We start from the raw sequence: 17001 nt of genomic DNA, 5'->3' as shown, positions 1-17001 counted from the left end.
GGGGTGGAGGCAGTTGGGGAGGGGGGTTAGGGAATAGGGGGCTGGGTGGTGGAGGCAGTTGGGGATGGGGGTTAGGGAATAGGGGGCTGGGGGGTGGAGGCAGTTGGGGATGGGGGTTAGGGACTAGGGGGCTGGGGGGTGGAGGCAGTTGGGGATGGGGGTTAGGGAATAGGGGGCTGGGGGGTGGAGGCAGTTGGGGATGGGGGTTAGGGAATAGGGGGCTGGGGGGTGGAGGCAGTTGGGGCTGGGGGTTAGGGAATAGGGGGCTGGGGGGTGGAGGCAGTTGGGGATGGGGGTTAGGGAATAGGGGGCTGGGGGGTGGAGGCAGTTGGGGATGGGGGTTAGGGAATAGGGGGCTGGGGGGTGGAGGCAGTTGGGGATGGGGGTTAGGGAATAGGGGGCTGGGGGTGGAGGCAGTTGGGGATGGGGGTTAGGGAATAGGGGGCTGGGGGGTGGAGGCAGTTGGGGTTAGGGAATTGGGGGTGGAGGCAGTTGGGGTTAGGGAATTGGCGGGTGGAGGCACTTAGTGGTGGGATTAGGGAATAGGGGGAAGGAGTGGAGGTTAGGGAATAGGGGGCAGGAGTGGAAGCAGTTGGGTGGGGGCTGGGATGTAGGGGGATGGGGGCTGGAGGGTTTGGGAATGGGGGATGGGGCTGGAGGGGTTGGGGGCTACAGGATGGGGGTTGAGGGAGTTGGGGGTTAGGGTAGGGAATAGGGGGCTGAGGGTGGAGGGGTTTGGGAATAGGGGTTGGGGGATGGAGGCAGTTGGATGGGGGTTAGGGAAGAGGGAGTTGGGGTTTGGGGATAGGGGGCTGGGGGTGGAGGGGATCGGGAGTAGTGGGGGTTGGGGTTAGGGAATAGGGGAGTGGAGGGAATAGAGTGGGGTTAGGGAATAAGGGGCTGGGGTGAAGGGGTTCATAAATAGGGTGCTGGGGGGTGGAGGGAGTTGGGGGGTTAAGAGGCTGGTGAATGGAGGGGATTGGGGAATGGAGGGGTTCGAACATGGGGAGTGGGAGGTGGAGGGAGTCGGGCTGGGGGAAATAGGGGTGGGGTAGGGGTGAGGTAGTGGGGCTGTGCGGGGGGGGGCAGAGGGCTGCGTGTGGAGGGGAATCCAGTGGCAGTGGCTTAAGGCAGAGGGCAGGGTGGAGAGAGAAGGGACTGGAGAGGCTGTTGTGGCGGTGAAAGGGTTATGTTCTGTAGCACTAGCTACAGACACTCTCATATCACTTGCTGCTGCCAGGGAGAGCCTGTAGGTGGAGGAGTCTCGGCTCCAGGCTGGGCTGAGGCTGCCGTTGCTGACAGCAGGCAGGGGCTGGGCCTAAAAGGCAGCAAGACAGAAGAAGCAGGAACAACAGCCGAGATGGTAGAGAGCAGAAGCAGGAAGCCCCAAACACAAAGGCACTAAGACCCCTTTATGAGCAGGTAAAACAGGCTTATTGGGAGAAGGGGGGAGGGGCGTGGATATGGTGGCTATTGGTTTTGAAATAAAATGCCATGGTGTCATGCTTCAAAAATATATCTTCTATGTGCTCCCTCCCCACCCCCGCTATAAACAAAGTGAGGGGTGTTGTCAGCTTTATACTTATTAGGGGAAACCCTTTCCAGAGACTGCTTATGGGCAGGTTCAAACACTTGCAGGAGACAAAACATAGCAGTCATTATTTAAAAATATATTGTGTGTTGCCCCCTGCTTTGCAGGGAACAGTGTTAATAAACCTTTGCCTGGCATTTGTTTGCCAGCTATGGTTTGGATAAGTTGTATAGCCTCCAGGTTTATGAGCAGGTGGGATGAACTCAAATTGCTGCATATTGTGTGCCCATGTGTGTATTTCTTTAGTGTATAGTTAGCACTTAATCAGTGGTGTCCTGCCTCCCTGCAGCTTGGGATACTACTTTATGATACATTGTCTTCTTCATATAGTGAAATGGTGATATTAAAAAAAATAAGGAAGCACAGTTTTTACAACCCTATTTTCCCTCCAACCAAAATATTGTGAGCAGGCTGAAGAGAAATTAAAGATGCTTTATGTATGTGTTTAGTAGCAACTAACATACAGAGCAGTGATTACCTGACATTCAGGGTAATCATTCCATCTACTATGTGGCTGTACTAGCTATACCTCTCCCCCATCTTTTCATATAGGTGTGACATTTTCCTGTTTCACTGCATTTATTTTGTGGCAACTCTGTTGGAGCCATACAAAAAGCCTCTCTTTAAAAGTATGTATTCTGCAATCAAATAATTTTTTGTATCTGAACTGTAGATGTGTTTTGAAGAACATTTAGTGACAGCTTCTAATACACATGAGGTTGTAAAAAGCGTGTTCATTGTCTATGTAAATTACACAAATATATCTTTAAGTCACTAGAGAGTTATTGTAATCGTAATTGTATTGGATTGTTGCATATACTTGACTACAGTTGTGTTTGTATGTGAACTACGTAGCAGTTCAGCATGACTGAAGTTTAATGGAGAAATTTTGCGTTCAGACTGCACAGGGATTTATAAAAATAGATATGGAAATTTAAAAAAAAGTCATATATTAAATTAAAAAGTAGCAAAAGATTATGCTAATTGTAATTTTTAGTTAATGTATTTGAAATTGATATGGACTGTGAATGCATGCATTTTATGTAATTATGCATACATGTGCACAAAGACCGTTCCACAGAAGAATATTAATGATTGAGTTTTAATTGCATGTATTGTAACTGCTGCAGTAGTGACACAGTCTCAGCCTTTTGGAACCAAAAATTGCTGAAACAAAAATTAGCCAATGATTTTTTTGACAAATTACTTTGGTGTCATTATATATATAATTGTTTCTAATAGGAAAAAACAAATATATATAATTGTTTCTAATAGGAAAAAAAATCACACACTTTTCATGGAACTATAGATCTATCTATCTATCTTTAGGTATTATTGGATGCATCTATTTATAAAATTAAGGGCCTGAAGAAGGTGGTGGTCATATTAAGTAATACAACATGTACAGCCATATTTTAAGCATAGCTTGTATAATGATCTCAATATAACCCCAGGCTGATTTCTTAAAAGGATTTCTGCATCTTGAAAGTTTAATACTGTATTGTAGATACATTCCAATTTAAAAAAAACCCCTAATATTATCAATTCTTGTTAAAAAGATTTGAGCTTTAATATTTTGATTTCCTGTTTGGTTAATCTTGAGCTCTGAGCAAGTAAAATGAAAGATTTAGGAGGTTGCAGCTGGATCCTTTCAGTTCATGTTAAACATTATATATATATATATATATATATATATATATATATATACACTTTTGCTGAGGGGCTGGATTTCTGTAGATGTAACAAGTGAAATGATCAGGCAACAATCACCTACGTATAATCTGATGATAAAGCAAGATGATTTTGAACAAAAACCATCATTGATATATCTTGAATTCCTCATTTGAAAAGGGAATGCTTTTTCCATGTTTTGTCAAAATCAGAGCAACATAATATTCCCTATTCTGCTTTTTATAGAAACGTAAAGTAGAATCCCCTACATCACATAACAGCAGAGGTAGGGATGGTAAATAGTACTGGTTGTGACTAGCTGCTGATCCTGGTATAGTTCTGTCTTCCCAGCATGACACATCTGTAAGGCAAGGGATATGGGGAGGGGCATTCCTTTGTTATCTTGACAATTAAATCACACTAATGGAAGTACTCTACTTTAAGAACACTAGATTATTGAAAGGCTTCCATCTGACCAATGAATATTTTTCGTAGCTTTCTGCATGTGGTTTTCTTTTAACATTTTCATTGTGTGTGCTCCCATTAGGAAATCCTTGCATTTGTTGTTACATGATTATGGCTTTCTATGAAATGAGCGTTTCTGCTGAAAGAATGTGTGATGTTCCTTATTTCAGTATTGTCATCATGAAGGAACTGTTCACTTTTGTGTGTGTGTGTAAAATATATGTATACCATGTCTAGGGCTGTTTAGTAAAGACCTTTAGGTATGTACATGTCCGTATCTTAACTGGATTAAGAATGTAAAACTAGACAGACAGGGTTCAAATTTTACATTGGTATCAGCCTTGTCTAATAGATATCTAAAGACTGATGGACCCTGAGCACATCTACCCCAAGAACAGTATCTTTTGGAAAGATTGCATTTTACAATAAGGGAATAAAATTCTCACTGAGAGAGTATTTGAACATTTCAGATGTGGCTAAAATATCAGCCTTTATCATTTAAATTTGAATGATAATTAAATACAGAGAATTCTCCCTTGCTAGTGGCTTTTTCAAACTTCTGAGGAGTGATGAAGAATTGCCCTTCATGCTAATTGCGCTTGGTCCTCCCTTGGTATCCTGCTGTTAAGTGAATTGTCTCGTTAGACTGCCCTCACACTTGGTAAGGCAACTCCCATCCTTTCATGTATTTATACCTGCTCCTGTATTTTCCACTTTATGCATCTGATGAAGTGGGTTCTAGCCTACGAAAGCTTATGCCCAAATAAATTTGTTAGTCTCTAAGGTGCCGCAAGGACTCGTCTTTGTTTGTGCTGGGGATTGTCTTTTTCCTCTTCTGTCTACCTAGCTACAGCTGGGATGGTTCCCTCAATTATCTCCATCTCCCATCAGATTCTGATGACTGTTTCTCTTTTCCCATCCTCAGTTAGGTGTTGGCTTTTTCAGTGTCTTTCAGAGGAGCTTGATGCTTGCTGTGTCTGGTACAGGTTACCTTGGTAGTGTGGCAGCAGTGTGAGGCTTCTGGCTACATCCTTGGTGGGGAGTGTTAGGTAAATGTTGATATGTTGCACTAGCCCAAATGTTAATTTAACCCACTGTTGGGGAGTCCTGTTAACAAGTCCTGATGATGGATCAGCAGGTTTTCTGAAATTATCTGAAGTTTATTATGTGTACTTGTTTCCTGGGGTGGTTGGTTACGGATGCTTTTAGGATTGAACGAATCCTTGTATTTTTCCCTTTCTCTTTTTTATATCCATATATTTAATTTTGATTACACATTGCGTTGTGCTTTATCTTGGAGGAGCTGACTGCATCTCTTTATGGAGATTTTTTTTTTGGTGGGGGAGGAAAGGAACTGATGATATGGAAGATTTAACAGCCTCCCCATCAAGCTTGTAAAGACTAAAATAATCCTTGTTTACATTACAATTGCCCTGTGTGACAATACTGCATATTTTCTGTGTGTCTGAAATACAGTTTGGTATGTTACAAAATGTACTGAGATACAACTTGTATCATGTGATGATAAAGTAATATTTGAGGTACTAACATTTTAATTTTTATGCTCACTGTGCCTGCACTACTGAGGTCCGATGTTATTTAGATAACATAGTACTAAACCTCTCTTTAAATAGCGGCATATTCTGGAATCAAACTCTGTTCAGCATAGTATTTCTTTATAAAGAGATGGCTCTGATTACAAAGGAGTTGTACCGTCGTTAACCTCTAGGTAATATATGTGCCTCTCTTTAAAAATAAATAAATAGATTGTGCTGTGTTTGTAATTCTTCTTTTTAAAAGCCTCAGACTTCACATCACATAGTTAATTTCAGCCCTGTAAAGATCAGTACAGAGTAAGAAGAATCTGTGGTATATTGTAAGGAAAATATTACAGTACATGATCTCGTAAAGTGATACATGCTGCTCAGAGCTAAAACATGCTAGAATACCCTGAAGTAGTGTAAATTGGTCCCACTGTGGATGCTCAAAGAGCTCTTTTAATGATTTTGGCATGTCTGTATCCTTAGTTCTTTTAGCATTTTATTGGTTTACTGTTAATTATTCAGACATATCACAGTCCTTTGAAAAGTAAGAAATAGGAAAAGCTTGAATAGTTTTAACTTTTCCTTCTGAGTTCCCTTCCCATATGTGCCAAAGAATAGCTTGTAGTCTGTGTGCTGGTGATGTTAAAGTGCATCTTTGTTTTCTAAGTATATATTGAATTTTAAGTTGCATGAAATACGTACCCCTTTAGTTGTGAACATTCTTGTGCTGAAGAGTACACTTCATCATATGAAAATCATGTAAATATATTTTGAAAAGAGTTTATATTTAAAACTTGACACTTGGCTGCAAGTGGCAATCATCGTGCTAAAAGGGATATTATTTGTGACACAAGCTATACGGGAGCCTAAATGTTCATCATGGGAAATGTGATGTTCAGAGCAAATTGGATGTAGTTTACTCTTACCTTTCTCACACCAGTCCTTTGTGTGCCTATGTCTGCCTCTTAAAGTGGCACACATCCAGAGTGTGGGCAGGGTATATGATGTGATCCATAAGACGACAGTATGCCTGTGGAATTATGATTACACAGACATGGTCTGATTCAATGGACCTGTGTACCCCAATACTCGGAGGCTTATCATTATGTATGGATTCTGATTGTTCATTCTTTTAGCATTATATATAGACCACAGAAGCTGTGCACCTTATATAGACTTTTTAATACCCTACACATTTACATTATAATGGCTGCCTAAATATTGCAGCACATCTCGGTTCACTCTCTTACTGCCTAGCCTGTTGGTGTTTTAAAATAGTCTTTATTTAAACATAGATCTTGTTCATGGCTGGCAGTGTTTTTTAAGGGGGTTCTGAAGTACGTCATTAAGTGATGAAGCCTGTTTGTGATGAGGTACAATTTTCATTTAACCATGTTCCAGTCTCCCACCCTTTCTGCCCACATGTTGTTATAGGCATTTGGAGATAAAACAAATTTTTTTTTTAAGCATAAGTGATTCTTTTCACCAACTATTTCCAAAACTATTTTATATATGAGGTTGCAGAACTGTTGTTTACTTGGAACCTTCTCCTGCATTCCTTGCGTACCCCAGACTCCTGTAGATTTCACTGGGAATGTTGGGTGTGCACGACTTATGATTAACATTACTAAAGGGATTCTTAGTTTTTGTTGAAGTATCTACACACTCATATGACTGAACCCAGGCACAATTTGTGAGAACTGAAAGGGACAGATGCTTTGTCTGTTATGAGGTTCCTTTTCAAAGCTGTTAAGTGATGCTAACTAGCCTGCCATTAACCTGACTGTATTGGTGAGCAGATGTTCTGTGTTGTTTTACTACCATAAAATATCAATTTTTGCCAAAGTTTGAATTTAGTTGTCATCGTCGTTGTCATGGCAAATCCCAAAGAGAGATGGTCTCCTTGCAGTTCAAGCACAGCCTGGCTTGATCTCTGGTTAGGTTCTTACAGTAGTCTGGCTGAATATTCATTTTGTCTGTCAATGGCAATTTTATTTCACCACTGAAGATTTGGGTGCTCTCATGATTGCTAGCCATGTAGGGACAAAATGCAGTTAATTAAAAATTCATTTTCCTTAGATACTGCCTTTTCTTGTGATATGGCAACAATATATATGGGAAGACAATGACATAACAAGTAGTTATCTATATTGTTTTGCTTTATTAACTATAATTTTAGGGTTTACTCTTTTACACTGTCTTTGTAAACTGATGTAAACAACACTCAAAAATGAGGCAAGTTTGAGCCGATGAGCTTTTCCTATTTCTAAATGTCTAATGTAAGTAAATTGGCATGTTTAAATATGTAAAACCTCCTTGAATAATATGACAAGGAGATACCTAAGAAATTTCATGAAATAAGGATTGGTCCTGCTGTTGGAATTAAAGATATCTAATTATGAAAATCTGGGAGGGCCTCAACTTGCAAGTGACAAATATTGCAAAACCATAAAATTTTTCTCAGCTCTCCTGCCGTCATGGACCTCTTAATAGTGTCCTGCAAAGTGCTGCCAAAAAAGTGTAATATATATTACTTGAACATTTCATTTTTAACAGTATTCATGATAGTGAAATCTTGCAGTGTGAATACCAGGAGTTTAGATGAAGTAACTATGGTGACAACAATCATTTCCATGAAGTGTAAGATTAGAGTACTGCATTCAGTGAAGGAATAAAAATAATCTTGCAACCAAGAGATTGAGACATTTTAGCCGGTACTGCCGATTTTTCACGTGCATTTGGCTTTTAATTATTTCTAGATTGTAATACATGTAACCTTGCTGTGGTGTCTTGAAGAACACAGCACAACTGGTTACCAGTTCTGCCGTGGGATTTTCAAATCATTAGATATAGAGTACTCAAAATCTAAAGGAAATCTTAATTGTCACTGCTAGAAATTGAACCATCTTTTAAAATGAAAGCTTGAATTCGTAGAAGAACCACCACCCCCTACAGTTTGCGTAGATTAAGATGTTTTTAACATGAATTTTGTGCCATTGGAAAGCTACCTGATTGGCAGCCAGGGAGACTGAAGCCCACTGTTTATCCTCAAGCTGTGTTTGCAATGGATCATGATGTTGCAAACGTCTTTCTTCCTCTCTCCTCCATGCTCCCAAATCACCCTAATCTTGATAAAAGAGGAGTTCAGTCTCCATGTTTTAGTCAGGCTATGGCTTCTCTGCTCGTTTTTCCAGTATATGCCTACTATAACTGTGATATCTGAGCTACCAGTCTCTTGTATTTAAGATTTTCACTACCTTTTTATAGTCTCTAAATTATATTGCTTTGTGCTATAACTCATGAAATTAACAGTGTTTACTAATACCAGTATGGAAATAGAAACATTTACATTATCTCCAAATGTTTTTGATTATTTTAACTTCCTGGGGGAAAAAGAGCTTGCACAGGATAGTCTATTTTTTAACAAGAGAAACCAATTCAGTGTCACTGTAATTTAAAGCTTTGTATGACAACACAGTAAGTCTAAATTAATAGAATATTTTCTGAATAATTATCTAATGCTCCCTGTACAAAGCAAATGTAGACAGTGTAGCATGTAGAATATGAAAGACTAATTCAAATCCTTAATAAAGCAACAGATGTTTCTTTCTCCTGTGTTGTATGCAGTCAAGTAAAATATTGATACCTACTTCCTTTCCCTTTAACGAGCCTGTAATCAAAAGGAAAACTTGCTTGATTGGCCAAGATAAAAATAAGAGTTGCTTGACCCTTTCAATTTTTATTGTATGAATTCTAGTATCTGTGAAGTTGTAACTTTGTGGATTTTGTGCTGCCAAGACAATTGCTTAGTATTTTTCCCATGGCTTCAATCAGCTGCATCTGAAAAGTAGAACCATGCATTAAGAATGTTTATTTAATCCTAAAGGATGAGTAGGCAGAGGCCTTTCCCTTTATAGTTCCATAAATGTTAAGTTCTTTTTAGAAGCCTTTTGTTACAGGGAGCTCACTGAATGTATGAGAGAGAACATGACATCACTAGCAAACTATACGGCTCCTGTAAAAGCTGGAGGCATCAGGTGGTTTAATATGTAAACAAAAGCCCATAGCAGCCTAAAATAGATCTTCATAAAAATAAACAGTGCAAAATATTACCTTCTAAACAAGGAAGTGAAGGGCTACCAGAGGAGCTCTGTATGTAGTAGTACGTGTGTTGTATAAAATGCTGATCAGAGAAGAATATGAGGGATTTGCCTTGAAAACCCAGAGTCTGGTATTGCCTCTGATAGCAGGGTATTTGTTTACAAATGTATATTGTTGACAGATGTTTTGTTTTTTAATACCTTAGATTACATACTCATCTTGTAGAAAATATACAAAAGTAGCTGCTTCCCACAATTTATTTATTATGGGGAAGGGTGAAACCAAATGATGCACATAAAAAATGGCTTGAACTGCTGTTAAACCTGTAACAATTTTTTTCTAATATATTCTAAAATTTAGTAGCTATCTGTGTGTAACATACAGGGTTGGCAGAATTTGATTTTTTTAAATAATTTCAGTGGATAATGTTTGGTGGTTAAGAATTTTTTTAACTATCTATTTTAAATTTTCACAGTTGCAGGAGATTATGCAGACAATTATTTAATGACTAGATGTTGAGAGTCAAAAAGTTAAAGCTTTATAATTTAAAACACAAATTGTTAACGTCACATGTCAAATTATATAAAGTAAATATTATTAAATCAAACTCTAGTTCTCAAGCTGCATTTTTTCTTACTTTGCCTAGCAGTAAACTTCAATTACCATCAGTGGAAATATTTTTTCATCAGTGTGTGTGTGTATTACTGAGCTTAGTAACATACAACATATATAAAAATTGAAAAATAACTAAAAAGTTACTTTCAAGCCAAACAGAATTTTATACTACTGGCAAAGGGTTCCAACTATATAGAATTTAATTTTGGATGATTATTTTTGTATTGAGTTTATCAGGGTTTTGTTAATCTAAACTTCTGCTTAGTCATAAGAGAAAAGAGATTTGTGTCAGCAAATTATTTGAATTACAACAGTAGGAACTTGTACTGAAGAGGGGTAAATTTTGTGCTGACTTGTACCTTGTGTAATTCCTTTGAAGTGCATGGTACAAGTGTATTGTACAAGGTGCAAATTAGGGCAGATTGTAGCCTGTTATATTTGTGTTTTACTGCTGGTTATGTATTTGCTGGCTCGTGTACTGGGAAAACTGATTAGTAGCTTGCTTGGTGACATGTAATGTGTTGTGTGGTTTCTACTTGGAAGTGGCAGGTCTGGTGGGGGGAGTAAAACTTTAATTAGTGCTGCCCTGAGTAGATCAAACTGGATTTTTTTCATTGCTTTACGCATAATTGTATTTTCCTTGTCTTGTTCAATCATTTAGTGACCACACTTACTTTTTTTTCCTGGTTAGGGCTGCATGTGTGCAGAGAAGTGTTGGTTGACTGGTATTTCTCTCATATAAGACTTTTACAGAATGATGATTCTAAAATGGCTTTATGCAAACCTCATCATTCTAGAAGACTTCAGTTACACACAAACAATCATTGATTAGACTTCAGTTACAAACTTATCTGTGGTGGTGGTGATATTCTTCTAAAGCAGGATTTTATTTATTGAACCAATTAGCTGTTGAGTGGAAACCAGAATTTTTTCTGAAATGCAGAATTTATATATATCAACAAATTGCAGTACTAGCAACAGGAAGATCTTCATTCTCAGAGGACAGTGACAGTTAATGTGTAACAAGGATGTGGGTTCAAATCCTGCAAACCTGATTTGTGTGTGTAATCCCATTGAAATCAGTGGGTCTATTTTTAAGAGGAAGGATTACATGATTGGACCATATATTCAGTGGCATGTGTATTCTGAAATGTTATTGAAACTGTTCCAACCTTTCTGCAACAGACAGATGGGATGCACACTCCTCCTTTAACAAGTAGTTAGCTTCACTGGTATGACTGATTTTTCCATCCCTCTCTGGGTCTCTGACTTTCCTCTCTTTGTTTCAGCCCCCACTGTTTCCTCTACTCTTTTCATACAGATCAATAGCAGCTTTACATACTGTTGCCCTCCTGTGGTAGTGAAAAACAAAATTTTTTTTCAGACATCAAATTGTGTAAAATTGAGAAGGAAAAGGATGAAAGCAAGGAACTATTTCTCCCCTTCAGCATTTGTCCCTCCCAACATATAGCACTGCTCTTGATTGAGATGTGCTGCTTCAAAAGCAGCTTTAAAAATAGTTTGTGAAATTTTTGAACTAATCTAATATAACACACACTACAATTTGCATTTATAGCGCCTGTCATCCAAAGATCTCAAAGCACTTTAGAGAATTGATAGATTTTAGCCTTTCAACACTTTTGTCAGTTAGGCACTATTTCCTCTTGTGTTACTGATGGAAAAGCTGGGTCAGGTAGACTACAGGGGAGATATTCAAAACAAGAAATAGAAGTTAGGTGATGGGCTCCATTTGATTGTGTGTCAATGGGAGATGAATGTCAAATTCCTATCCGTACCTTTGAAAATCTGCCTCAATGTGACTGGGCCTAAGGTCACAATGACTAAGTAGCGGAGTTGGATTATCACGTAGAACACCTGACTTCTAATTGTGTGTTCTGACAACTAGACAGGTTCTCTTTTCAAACAAGTAAAAACATAGCAAAGCAGCAGATATAAAACTGCGCGCGCGCTCTCTCTCTCGCTCTCTGAAAGCTTTAAGTGGCATTATTTCTTAATTTCAGCATGTAAACATAAGCATGTTAGATACATAGGATGCCATAAATCAGAACATTTCCTTGGAATATCCTGAGGTGGGGAGATATCACAGAAAATTTCTAGTTTTCAAACTTTAGGAAAAATGTATTTTGGAGTTTTTACCCCCTCTGTTTTGCACCAGTAAGATATGATCTGTCAAGGTTCATAGGTCTCAAATATGATCCATGATTTAAAAAAAAATCACTTTTGCTTGCATAGATCTATTGAACATTAGAGCGATTATTGGCCCAGTGAAATAATAAAAATAATGGAGGGAAGCAATGATCTCAAAGTCAGAATAAATGGTCTACGTACACAATTTACAAACACTTTTTTTTTCTTTTGGTGGCGCAGGCGTCATGTAGGTTTGTGTAATGAGTATTGCTGTGTGTTTTTCACAACCATGACTTCTGTACTGAAAGATGTGACTTCTAGTATTTTTACTAAAAATTGTCTTTCACTCCAGTCTACCTGAATTTTTAGTAAGACTCTCTCAAGAATTTGTACAGAATTGATTCTTTATGAAGTGGTTTATTATGCTTTTGAAGAGAAATGTTCACTTGTAATCTAGACAGTTTAAGAAAATTAGTTTAAAAATTATTTCAGGAGCTAAACCTGCTCAGTCTCCCATCAGGTTTTTGTAGCTTTACAGTCTTATATTTTGTCTCTATAGTTTCATTTTGTGTCTCTTTCACAGTGTAACTGAGGGTATGTCTACACTACGAAACTAGGTCGATTTTTAGAAATCGATTTTATACAGTCGATTGCATATGTCCACACTAAGCGCATTAAGTCGGCGGAGTGCGTCCACATTACTGTGGCTAGCATCAACTTACGGAGCGGTGCACTATGGGTAGCTATCCCACAGTTCCGGCAGTCTCCGCCGCCCATTGATATTCTGGGTTAAGCTCCCAATGCCTGATGGGCAAAACCATGGTCGTGGTTGGTTTTGGGTACATGCCAGTCGCCCTGCCCTCCGTGAAAGCAACGGCAGACAATCGTTTCGCACCAGACATCAGGGCGATTAGAAGGGCACAGCAAGGTGCGCTGTGCATCAGAGAGGCTTTGAAAACCAGTTTCATGACTGGCCAGGCTTCGGTGTGACAGTTGGGTGTGTTTCTCCTTGATGTAAACCCGCTCCCTTTGTTAATTTTAACTCCCTGTAAGCCAACTAACCTCCCCCTTCGAAATAAAGTAACTGTTATTTTGAAACCATGCATTCTTTCTTTATTAAAAAAAAATGAGATAATGGACAAGGTAGCCGGGGTGGGGTGGGGGAGGACAAGTCCATATTGCTTATTGTAGCCACACTAAAAATCAAACTGTTTGTTTGAATGACAGCCTTGTGTTGCTTGGGCCATTCTCTAGAGTGGAGTGGCTGGGTGCCTGAAGCCTCCCCACATCCGTGTTCTTGGGTGTCTGAGTGAGGAGACTATGGAACATGGGGAGGAGGAGGGTAGGCGGTTATACAGTGGATGCAGTGGGGGTCTGTGCTCTTGTTGGCTTTCCTGCAGCTCCAACAGATGCTTCGTCATGTCCTCAGCATCGCGTCCTGTCTCCACTCTTCGTGCTCACTTAATTCTTTCCTGACCTCTGCCACTGAATGCCTCCATGCATTGATAGGGCACAGCTTAGTGCGGGAGGACTGCATGAGCTCGGAAGACATGTCATCGCAACTGCAGTTTTCTTCGCCTTCTAATCTGCGATAACCTCAGGGACGGAGATGATAGAGGGAGCGTAGAAACATTCTACACTCTACGATTCTGCATGCTGACCAAACAGGAAATGAGGGTACGTCTACACTACGGGATTATTCCGAATTTACATAAACTGGTTTAGTAAAACAGATTGTATAAAATCGAGTGCACGCGGCCACACTAAGCACATTAATTCGGTGGTGTGCGTCCACGGTCCGAGGCTAGCGTCAATTTCTGGAGCGTTGCACTGTGGGTAGCTATTCCGTAGCTATCCCATAGTTCCCGCAGTCTCCCCCACCCCTTGGAATTCTGGGTTGAGATCTCAGTGCCTGATGGGGCAAAAATCATTGTCGCGGGTGGTTCTGGGTAAATGTCGTCAGTCATTCCTTCCTCCGGGAAAGCAACGGCAGACAATCATTTTGCGCCCTTTTTCCCTGGATTGCCCTGGCAGACGCCATAGCATGGCAACCATGGAGCCTGTTTTGCTTTTTGTCACTGTCACCGTATGTGTACTAGATGCCGCGGACAGAGGCGATTCAGCAGCGCTACACAGCAGCATTCATTTGCTTTTGCATGACAGCAGAGATGGTTAGCAGCCGTTCTGTACCGTCTACCATGCCATTGTAAATTGGCAATGAGATGACGGTTACCAGTCCTATTGCACTATACCTTCTGCTGCTGTCATAGGTGCCCCTGGCTGAGATCAGCCGGGGGCACAAAAGACAAAAATGGGAATGACTCCCCGAGTCAGTCCCTCCTTTATGGTATCTAAAAATAGAATCAGTCCTGCCTAGAATATGGGGCAAGTGTACTCGAGATCCAGTGTATCAGAGAACTAGAGAGCACAGCCGCTCCATGTCAGATCATGCAGGAATGATGAGCTGCATGCCATTCACAGGGGGTGCTCCTGCAACAACCCCACCTGTTGCTTCCCTCCTCCCCCAGCCTTCCTGGGCTACCGTTGCAGTGTCCCCCCCGTTTGTGTGCTGAAGTAATAAAGAATGCAGGAATAAGAAACAGTGACTTGTTAGTGAAATGAAATGAGGGGAAGGCAGCCTCCAGCTGCTATGATAGTCCAAACAGGACAGAATCTTTTCTGTACACATGAAGGGCAGGGGCTGATGGAGCTCAGCCCCCTGTTGCTATGATGAAGACGGTTACCAGCCGTTCTGTACCGTCTACTGGGAATGACCGGGAGGCCAGTCAGGAGCACTCATGGGCTGATGACGAGGACGGATAGCAGTCCTATTGCACTACACCATCTGCCACAAGGCTGATGATGATGACAGATATCAGCCATATTGTACCATCACCCACCAAGGAGGGGGGGCGAGGATGCTACAGTACAGTGCCACAGCATCGCGTCTACCAGCAGCATTCAGTACACATAGGGTGACATTTAAAAGAGTCAAGAGATGATTTTTTTCCCTTTTCCTTCTGGGGGTGGGAGGTGGGGGTACATTGACGAGCTATGCCCTGAACCACCGCGGACAATGTGTTTGACCCTACAGGTATTGGGATCTCAGCCAAGAATGCAAATGCTTTTCGGAGACTGCAGGAACTGTGGGATAGCTTGCGTCCTCAGTCCCCCCTCCCTCCCTCCATGAGCGTCCATTTGATTCTTTGGCTTTCTGTTACGCTTGTCACGCAGCAGCGTGCTGAGTCTCTGCTATGGCGTCTGTCTGGAGATTTTTTAAAAATACTTTGGACTTTCGTCTTCTGTAACGGAGCTCTGATAGAACAGATTTGCCTGCCCATACAGCGATCACATCCGTACAGTCCATGCTGGAGCTCTTTTTGGATTTTGTTTTCGGACTGCATCGCCAGCCGTGCTGATCGGAGCTCCACGCTGGGCAAACAGGAAATGATATTCAAAAGTTCGTGGGGCTTTTCCTGTCTACCTGGCCAGTGCATCCGAGTTCAGATTGTTGTCCAGAGCGGTCAGTGGTGCACTGTGGGATACCGCCCGGAGGCCAATACCGTCGATTTGCAGCAACACTAACCCTAATCTGATATGGCAATACCGATATTAGCGCTACTTCTCTCGTTGGGGAGAAGTACAGAAACCGGTTTAAAGAGCCCTTTATATCGATATAAAGGGCCTCTTAGTGTGGATGGGTGTGGCGTTGAATCAGTTTAACGCTCCTAAAACCGGTTTAAACGCGTAGTGTAGACCAGGCCTGGAATTCAGAAGTTCCTGGGGCTTTTCCTGTGTACCTGGCTAGTGCATCAGAGTTCAAAGTGCTTTCCAGAGTGGTCACAATGGAGCACTCTGGGATAGCTCCCCGAGGCCGATACCATCGATTTGCATCCGCACTACCCCAAATTTGACCCAGCAAAGTCGATTTTAGTGCTACTCCCCTCACTGGGGAGGAGTACAGAAGTCGATGTTAAGAGCCCTTTAGGTCGACGGAACGGGGTTGGTTGTGTGGACGCATTCATTTTTAAAATCGACCTAATGTGGCTAAATTCGACCTAACCCGTAGTGTAGACCAGGCCTGAGATTGCTCAAAGGACGGTCAAATATTAGGAACCCTCACCCTTGAAAAAATAAATGCTTTTATAATCTTCATGTATATCTTGGGTCTTGTCACGAAGGTAAAAATAAAGTTTTCAGGCTGGTGTGTTTTTTTTTTCATGTTGAACAGTGTCTTTTAAACTATTGATGACATTGATTTAACTTTTTTAATAGACAATTAATTGGATTCTTTTTGCTTTTGTGTATTTTATTATTTTTTTGCAGTCACAAAACCCTGACTTCCCCATGTTTAGAAATGATGATCAAGGGATAATGAGCCAAAGAGACGGAGTCTTGTGTGTATGATATGTGGGTCATGAAAGCAAACTGAAATTAAAATCATTCTTTCTCTCACTATTCATGTTAAAACACAGACAACGCTGCAAACAATGTTCATGTTAAGGCATTTAGATATAATATATAACATGCAGTCTCACAACTATGTATATTCCAACACAAATTTAGCTTTCCTCCCCCTCTCTAGTGTGCGTTGTTTTGAGGATTTTTCCTTTAGATATTGGGGAATATTTTTAATGAGAGACTGCAAGTTACAAGGGAAAGTGCCATGTTTAACACAGTTTTGCCTTGGCTGTTTGTTTTATTAAGATTTTTCTTTAAATTATGCACTGTGTGTATATATAAGCTATTGTGTGTGTGTGTGTGTGTGTATTAATGACATTGTTTAAACAAGTTTATTAAAGGCAATACATTATTTAACTGCTCTTCAGTGTACACTGCAGGCTGTGTTGGGTGTGTGTGTGTGTA

The 17001-nt window shown here is 40.7% G+C and overlaps 1 protein-coding gene across 3 annotated transcripts in view; it reads left to right on the top strand.

Annotated features, from left to right (window-relative positions):
• Positions 1 to 17001, top strand: part of SHOC2 (SHOC2 leucine rich repeat scaffold protein) — a 107786-nt gene that overhangs the window by 860 nt on the left and 89925 nt on the right. Inside the window, exons 2-3 of one of the 3 annotated variants that reach the window (XM_045024641.1) lie at positions 1241 to 1422; positions 2144 to 2220. The gene's annotated coding sequence lies outside the window, so the exon portion shown is untranslated. Of the gene's footprint in view, positions 1 to 1150; positions 1423 to 2143; positions 2221 to 17001 lie in introns of those variants that run through there. The other 2 variants (XM_045024639.1, XM_045024640.1) reach the window with 2 other exon arrangements.

This window comes from Mauremys mutica, chromosome 7, assembly GCF_020497125.1.
Source record: "Mauremys mutica isolate MM-2020 ecotype Southern chromosome 7, ASM2049712v1, whole genome shotgun sequence".
In the NCBI taxonomy this organism is placed as follows: domain Eukaryota; kingdom Metazoa; phylum Chordata; order Testudines; family Geoemydidae; genus Mauremys; species Mauremys mutica.
The sequence above is the reverse complement of the archived record's forward strand: the minus strand, read 5'-3'. Positions and strand labels throughout refer to the sequence as shown.